The sequence below is a fragment of the Pan troglodytes genome, chromosome 7 (assembly GCF_028858775.2).
Source record: "Pan troglodytes isolate AG18354 chromosome 7, NHGRI_mPanTro3-v2.0_pri, whole genome shotgun sequence".
NCBI classification, from domain to species: Eukaryota; Metazoa; Chordata; class Mammalia; order Primates; family Hominidae; genus Pan; species Pan troglodytes.
The window spans coordinates 95,590,169-95,598,303 of NC_072405.2; positions in this window are offsets into that span (position 1 = coordinate 95,590,169).

Genomic DNA, 8,135 nt, shown 5'->3' on the forward strand with positions numbered 1-8,135 from the left:
AAAAAGTGGAAGCATTCCCTTTGCAAACTGCCACAAGACAGGGATGCCCTCTCTCACCACTCCTATTCAACATAGTGTTGGAACTTCTGCCCAGGGCAATCAGGCAGGAGAAAGAAATAAAGAGAAATCAATTAGGAAAAGAGGAAGTCCAATTGTCGCTGTGTGCAGATGACATGATTGAATATTTAGAAAACCCCATCGTCTCAGCCCAAAATCTCCTTAAGCTGATAAGCAACTTCAGCAAAGTCTCAGGATACAAAATCGAGGTGCAAAAATCACAAGCATTCTTATACACCAATAACAGGCAAACAGACAGCCAAATCATGAGTGAGCTCCCATTCACACTTGCTTCAAAGAGAATAAAATGCCTAGGAATCCAACTAACAAGGGATGTGAAGGACCTCTTCAAGGAGAACTACCAAGCATTGCTCCACGAACTAAAAGAGGAGACAAACAAATGGAAGAATATTCCACCATCACGGATTGGAAGAATCAATATCGTGAAAATGGCCATACTGCCCAAGGTAAATTACAGATTCAATGCCATCCCCATCAAACTACCAATGACTTTCTTCACAGAACTGGGAAAAACTGCTTTAAAGCTCATATGGAACCACAAAACGGCCCCCACTGCCAACATATTCCTAAGCCAAAAGAACAACGATGGAGGCATCAAGCTGTCCGACTTCAAGCTACAGTAGAAGGCTACAGTAACCAAAGAGCATGCTATCGGTTGCCGTTTTGGTTACCGTAGACCAATGGAACAGAATAGAGCCCTCAGAAATAATACGACACATCTACAACCATCTGATCTTTGACAAACCTGACAAAAACAAGAAATGGGGAAAGGATTCCCTATTTAAAAAATGGTGCTGGGAAAACAGGCTAGCCATATGTCGAAAGCTGAAATCGGATCCCTTCCTTACACCTTGTACAAAAATTAATTCAAGACAGAAGAAAGACTTAAATGTTAGATCTTAAACCATACAAACCCTAGGAGAAAACCCAGCCAATACCATTGAGGACACAGGCATGGGCAAGGACCTCATGTCTAAAACGCCAAAAGCAATGGCAACGAAAGCCAACATTGACAAACAGCATCTAATTACACTAAAGACGTTCTGCATAGCTAAAGAAACTCCCATGAGAGTGAACAGGCATCCTGCAGAAAGGGAGAACATTTTTGCAATCTACTCATCTGACAAAGGGCTAATATCCAGAATCTACTAAGAACTCAAACAGAGTTACAAGAGAAACCAAACAAGCCCATCAACAAGTGGGGGAAGGATATGAAGAGACACTTCTCAAAAGAAGACATTTATGCAGCCAACAGACACATGAAAAAATGCTCATCAACACTGGCCATCAGAGAAATGCAAATCAAATCCGCAATGAGATATCATCTCACACCAGGTAGAAGAGCGATCATTAAAACGTCAGGAAACAACAGGTGCTGGAGAGGTAGTGGACAAATAGGAACACTTTTACACTGTTGGTGGGACTGTAAACTAGTTCAACGGTAGTGGAAGATAGTGTGGTGAATCCTCAAGGATCTCGAAATAGAAATACCTTTTGACCCAGCCATCCCATTACTGGGTATATATACCCATAGGATTAGAAATCATGCTGCTAAAAGCACACACGCAGACGTATGTTTATTGCGGCACCATTCACAGTAGCAAAGACTTGGAACCAACCCAGATGTCCATCAATGATAGACTGGATTAAGAAAATGTGGCACAAATACACCATGGAATACTATGCAGCCATGAAAAAGCATGAGTTCATGCCCTTTGGAGGGACACGGATGAAGCTGGAAACCATCATTCTTAGCAAACTATAGCAAGGACAAAAAAACCAAACACCGCATGTTCTCATTCATAGGTGGGAATTGAAGTATGAGAACGCTTGGACACAGGAAGGGGAACATCACACACCGGGGCCTGTCATGGGCGTGAGGAGGGGGAGGGATAGCATTAAGAGATATACCTAATGTAAATGACTAGTGAATGGGTGCAACACACCAACCAGGTGAATCTTGGAAGGCAAAAGCTACTGAATTTAGCGAATTTGTGGAGGCATTCCCAGAAATCAGCCAGGTGAAGTATCACACAACCGAAGACTGCACCACTCCTCTAAGGCAGCACTATGCGGCAAACCCAGACGGCCACTCTTCTCACCCCTCCTCCGTTGGCTGTTCTGGGTAATGTGGTTCAAAAGTCACCTAGGCAACTGCAAAAATAGCTGAAATGGAGTAAGGGCTTCAGGCTGGTGACTAGCAGAGGTCCACCTGACCCCCGTAAGCTGCTGAACAAGAAGGGCTGCCAGAAGTGTCCCCCTAGGGAATTTGGTGGAGACGAAGACCCGCTCACTGGACAAGGGTTCCTCCCAGGAGACGCCCGAGCGGAAGAAACGGGCTGTGAGCCACGCCCTTTCACCCTCCGCTACCCCGCCCTGGGCTGGTGAAGGTGCGCGTAAGGATGAGGACTACTGAGCCCTGAAGAAATAAATCCTTCCCCTTTGACCCCAAGGAGGATTGCCTGTGAGGATCTTCAACGAGTCTACCCGTGTCTAGACACGGGAGCAGGTCTGTCCGGCACAGCACCTCCCTCAAGGAGGAGAAGAGTGAGGAGAAAGGAAACTCAAGTCTGACCATTCTGTCCTGGGAGAGAAGAGGAGGATCTCATCTCTCATCTGTCCAAGCATGGCAAGGAGACTTTCTCTCATCTTTCCAAGCAAGATGACTTTTTATAATTAGGAAACAAAAAGAATTTAGAAGGCATGAAAGCAGCCCGTAAGGTGCATTCCTAAGGACTGCCCATTGAAACTGACAAAATTGCCCTTGTTTGATGAGAGGAATGAGCAGAGCACTGAGGTGGTGAACAGGGATCTAGTGAGACTTTCCCAGCATGTTTCTACCAAAGCTTTCTCTAAGCTTCTCGGAACACTCTCCTAATAAGCAGATGTTTGGCCCTTCAGAAAGTCAACAAGCAAAATGCCTTGAGTGTCCCAAAACACTGATGCCATGATGTTGGCTCCTGACTGGCCTCCTTTTCCTTTGACTGGACCACTGCCACCTCTCGGTAGCCGTCGCTTTGATGATGCTTTGCATTCGAGGTCATATTGGTAAAGCCATGTTCCAACTTCCGGTTACAATTTGTCAGAGGGATGCGTCAGGATCGTGATCCCTCCTGTTTAAAATTTCCACTGATAGCTCTCGTCGTAACTGCAGCTGATCTGGGCACAGTGGTTTTCACAGCCACTGCAGGATTCATCTCCCACATCTTCTCACCTCTTCTTGAAACAAGCTATACATTCGTAAAGAGTTCATTTCTTTGGGGTAGTGTCCTTAGAAGCTTTTGTTAAAACATCAATGATTTCTTCATTCTTCCACCCAAGCTTCACCAGAAATTTGATGTTTGCTCTTGCTGCAATTTTCGTGGAATTCATGTTGCTCTGATAGGAGTCCTTTTCAGTGGATGTCTCATCCTTCTCAGTGCCTCAAACTAGATCTAGTTCAGAAAGGTTATAAGAAGTTCGGACAAGTTTATTTGAGTGCAAACCAGTGGAAACCCATGCATAGTTTCTTCACCACGTGCATTTTCTATGAACCTTTTGAAGAACCCCTGTGTTGAACATTGCCCAAGTCGTGGGAGAGAAGTGGGTGCGGTCCACTTCCTGTCCTCAATTTGCCCTCAGCGGAGGAGTGCACAGAGCAGGGAAACGCAACCCCAGAGAGATCCTGCCCTGCAGCATGCAGCAGACTGCTGGCCCAGTCCTGGCTCCATGGGGTGCTGTGTGGGCCCAAGCAAGTTGACCAAACTCCCTGACGCTGAAATGAATCCTAGGTGGCCCAATTCCAGTAGCCATGATAGGACTGCCCTGCAGGGACAGTTAATTAACTCAGGAAAAGCAACCTAGCTCCAAGGTTAGCAACCAGGAGTTCCAGTTGATTCCATTAGTGCACCCCTTGAGGCATTCCCAAGCTGGAGTCTGGTGGAAGATGAGGTTCAGTGTGATTGGATGGAAGCACCAACCTATCAAGGAGAAGTCCCACCCACTCTGCCCTGTGCGTCTATAAAGGCGACGGGTGGCGGGGGCGGCACTCATTGAAGCCGCCAGTTGGGAGAGGAGCAGAGCCAGGCCGGTGCTCCCGAAGGCAGCAAGATGTTGCGAGCCACAGCTCCCTGCTGGTTCCCACCTGGATACCCAGAAGCTAAGAAGGTGGCCGAGGAGGCGGCCCTGGAGGCAAGAAGCCGCCAGTTGGGAGCGGAGCAGAGCCAGGCCGGTGCTCCCGAAGGCAGCAAGATGTTGCGAGCCACAGCTCCCTGCTGGTTCCCACCTGGATACCCAGAAGCTAAGAAGGTGGCCGAGGAGGCGGCCCTGGAGGCAAGAAGACGCCAGTTGGGAGCGGAGCAGAGCCAGGCCGGTGCTCCCGAAGGCAGCAAGACGTTGCGAGCCACAGCTCCCTGCTGGTTCCCACCTGGATACCCAGAAGCTAAGAAGGTGGCCGAGGAGGCGGCCCTCGAGGCTCCAGAATTCCCCCTGCCCTCTCATCAGCCTGCCCAGAGCTTCGGGCTCCGGGTGCCCCAGATGCACAACCAGGCCTCCGCATTTGTGGACATCCAGGCGGAGCCCCAGAACATGGGTCCGGCGGTGCCCCCAGCGTGTCTCAAGATGGTGACGGAGGCGTCCTACTTCCCCTGCGCAGAGGGGATCGGCCTGCTGCTTGCCAGCCGCCCCAAGGCTGACAGAGAGGCCCTCGGGAGTCCGCATCTCAGCCCCCAGGAAGAGGAAGACGATCGCCCACGCTTCCAGCCCTTGCTTGGTCACAGGTTGCACAGATGCCAAGAGAACCCGGGTGGCCAGCAGCAGCCAACGCTCCAGTGGCTCCAAGGTCGGCAGACAGCCAGGGAAGACGCGCAACAGGTCAGGGATGGCATGCAAGACCACCACCACCATCAGCTCTAAGCGAATCGTCCGTCGTCCATCCCTACCGAGTTGGAAGAAACCTATTATCCTCCGAAGGTCTGGGTGCCAAGTCCCCACCGTCCTCCGCCGAGGCTATCTCCAACTGTTCACCGAAGAGTGTCTCAAGTTCTGCGCCTCCAAGCAGGAGGCCGTGGAGAAGGCGCTGAACGAGGAGAAGGTGGCCTACGACTGCAGCCCCAACAAGAACAGGTACCTGAACGTGGTCCTGAACACCCTCAAGAGACTGAAGGGCCTGACCCCCAGCTCCATGCCGGGCCTCAGCAGGGCCGCCCTGTACAGCCGCCTCCAGGAGTTCCTGCTCAGCCAGGACCAGCTCAAGGAGAACGGCTACCCCTTCCCGCACCCCGAGCGGCCCGGAGGCGCCGTCCTCTTCACTGGCCAGGGGAAGGGGCCCGGCGACTCCTCCTGCAGGGTCTGCTGCCGTTGTGGCACCGAGTACCTGGTGTCCTCCTCGGGCCGCTGTGTACGCGACCAGTTGTGTTATTATCACTGGGGGCGGGTCCGCTGGAGCCAGGTGGCTGGAGGCCGGGTTAGCCAGTACACCTGCTGTGCAGCTGCTCCTGGCTCTGTGGGCTGCCAGGTGGCAAAGCAGCACGTGCGGGACGGCCGCAAGGACAGCCTCGATGGCTTCGTGGAGACCTTCAAGAAAGAGTTGTCCAGAGACGCTTATCCAGGAATCTACGCCTTGGACTGTGAGATGTGCTACACCACGCATGGCCTAGAGCTGACCCGCGTCACCGTGGTGGACGCCGACATGCGAGTGGTGTACGACACCTTCGTCAAGCCCGACAACGAGATCGTGGACTACAACACCAGGTTTTCCGGAGTCACCGAGGCCGACGTCGCCAAGACGAGCATCACCTTGCCCCAAGTGCAAGCCATCCTGCTGAGCTTTTTCAGCGCCCAAACCATCCTCATCGGGCACAGCCTGGAGAGCGATCTGCTGGCCCTGAAGCTCATCCACAGCACCGTGCTGGACACGGCCGTGCTCTTCCCGCACTACCTGGGTTTCCCCTACAAGCGTTCCCTCAGGAATCTCGCGGCCGACTACCTGGGACAGATCATCCAGGACAGCCAGGACGGCCACAACTCCAGCGAGGACGCAAACGCCTGCCTGCAGCTGGTGATGTGGAAGGTCCGACAGCGTGCCCAGATCCAGCCACGCCACCGGTCCGCCTCTCCCGCCGCCCTGGCCTGTCCTTGGCCCCAGGCACCTTCCACAACCGCCATTAGTCCCCAGAGCTCACCCTGTCCACCTCGCCGCAAGGCCAAAGAAACCGGAGCAGTCGACGGCAGGAGAGGGCAAAAAGCCAAGAGTAACCCCAACCGGCCACTCCCAGTCCCCCGGAATCCCTGCCGCGGACCCTCGGGCCTGTCCCCATCCCTCTGCCCTTCCCAGACCTCTGTCCTTCCACTAATCGCCTCCCGCAGCACCGAGCCGCCACTCCCAGTCCCCCGAGTCCCTGCCGCGCCCCCTCGCGCCTGTCCACATCCCTCTGCCCATCCGAGACCTCTGTCCTTACACCACTAGCCACCCCACGTGGGACTTCCATGGCCTCTGAGTACAAGGCCAGCCCCCCGGCCCACCAGCTTTCTGAATGTGTGCTTACCTGTTTTTCTCGAGAGGCACCACAGTGAGGTGGGTGAAGCACTTAGGCTCTGGAGTTAGATATCTGGGTTCAAGGCCAAATTCCACCACTTACTAGGTTTCTAATATTGCACAGATAATGTCTTTGCGCTTCTACCTTTTGATCTTTAAAGTGTGATCAAAAGAGACTTAGACTCCCACATCATAATAATGGGAAACTTTAACAGCCCTCTGTAAACATTAGACAGACCAACGAGACAGAAATCGAAAAAGGATATCCAGGAATTGAACTCAGCTCTGCACCAAGCGGACCTAGGAGACATCTACAGAACGCTCCACCCCAAATCGACAGAATATACATGCTTCTCAGCACCACATCACACTTATTTCCACATTGACCACATAGTTGGAAGGAAAGCACTCCTCAGTAAATGTAAAATAACAGAAATTACTACAAACGGTCTTTCAGACCACATTGCAATCAAAGTAGACCTCAGGATAAAGAAACTCACTCAAAACCGCTCAACTGCATAGAAACCGGACAACCTGCTCCTGAATGAGTACTGGGTACTTAAGGAAATGAAGGCAGAAAGAAAGATATTCTCTGAAACCAATGAAAACAAAGGCACAACATACCAGAATCTCTGGGTCACATTTAAAGCAGTGTGTAGAGGGAAATTTATAGCACTAATTGCCCACGAGAGAAAGCAGGAAAAATCAAAAATGCATACCCTAACATCACCATTAAAAGAATGAGAGAAGCAAGAGCAAACACATTCAAAAACTAGCAGAAGGCAAGAAATAACTAAGATCCGAGCAGAACTGGTGGAGATAGAGACACAATAAACCCTTCAACAAATCAATGAATCCAGGAGCGGGTTTTTTGCAGTGATCAACAAAATTGATAGAGCACTAGCAAGACTAAGAAAGAAGAAAAGAAAGAAGAATCAAACAGATGCAGTAAAAAATGATAAAGGGGATATCACCACCGATCCCACAGAAATACAAACTACCATCAGACAATACTATCAGCACCTCTAAGCTAATGAACTAGAAAACCTAGAAGAAATGGATAAATTCCTGGACGCATACAACCTCCCCAGAGTAAACCAGGAAGAAGTTGAATGCCTGAGTAGACCACTAACAGGCTCTGAAATTGAGGCAATAATTAACAGCCTATCAAGCAATAAAACGCCAGGACCAGACGGATTCACAGCCGAATTCTACCAGAAGGACAAGGAGGAGCAGGTACCATGCCTTCTGAAACTATTCCAATCAACAGAAAAAGAGGGAATCCTCCCTCACTCATTTCATGAGGCCGGCATCATCCTGATCCCAAAGCCTGAGAGAAACACAACCCAAAAAGAGAATTTTAGGCCTATGTCCCTGAGGAACATCGATGGGAAAATCCTCCATAAAATACCGGAAAAACGAATCCAGCAGCACATCAAAGGGCTTATCCATCATGATGCAGTGGGCTTCATCCCTGACATGCAAGGCTTGTCCATCATATGCAAAACAATAAACATAATCCAGCATATAATCAGAACCAAAG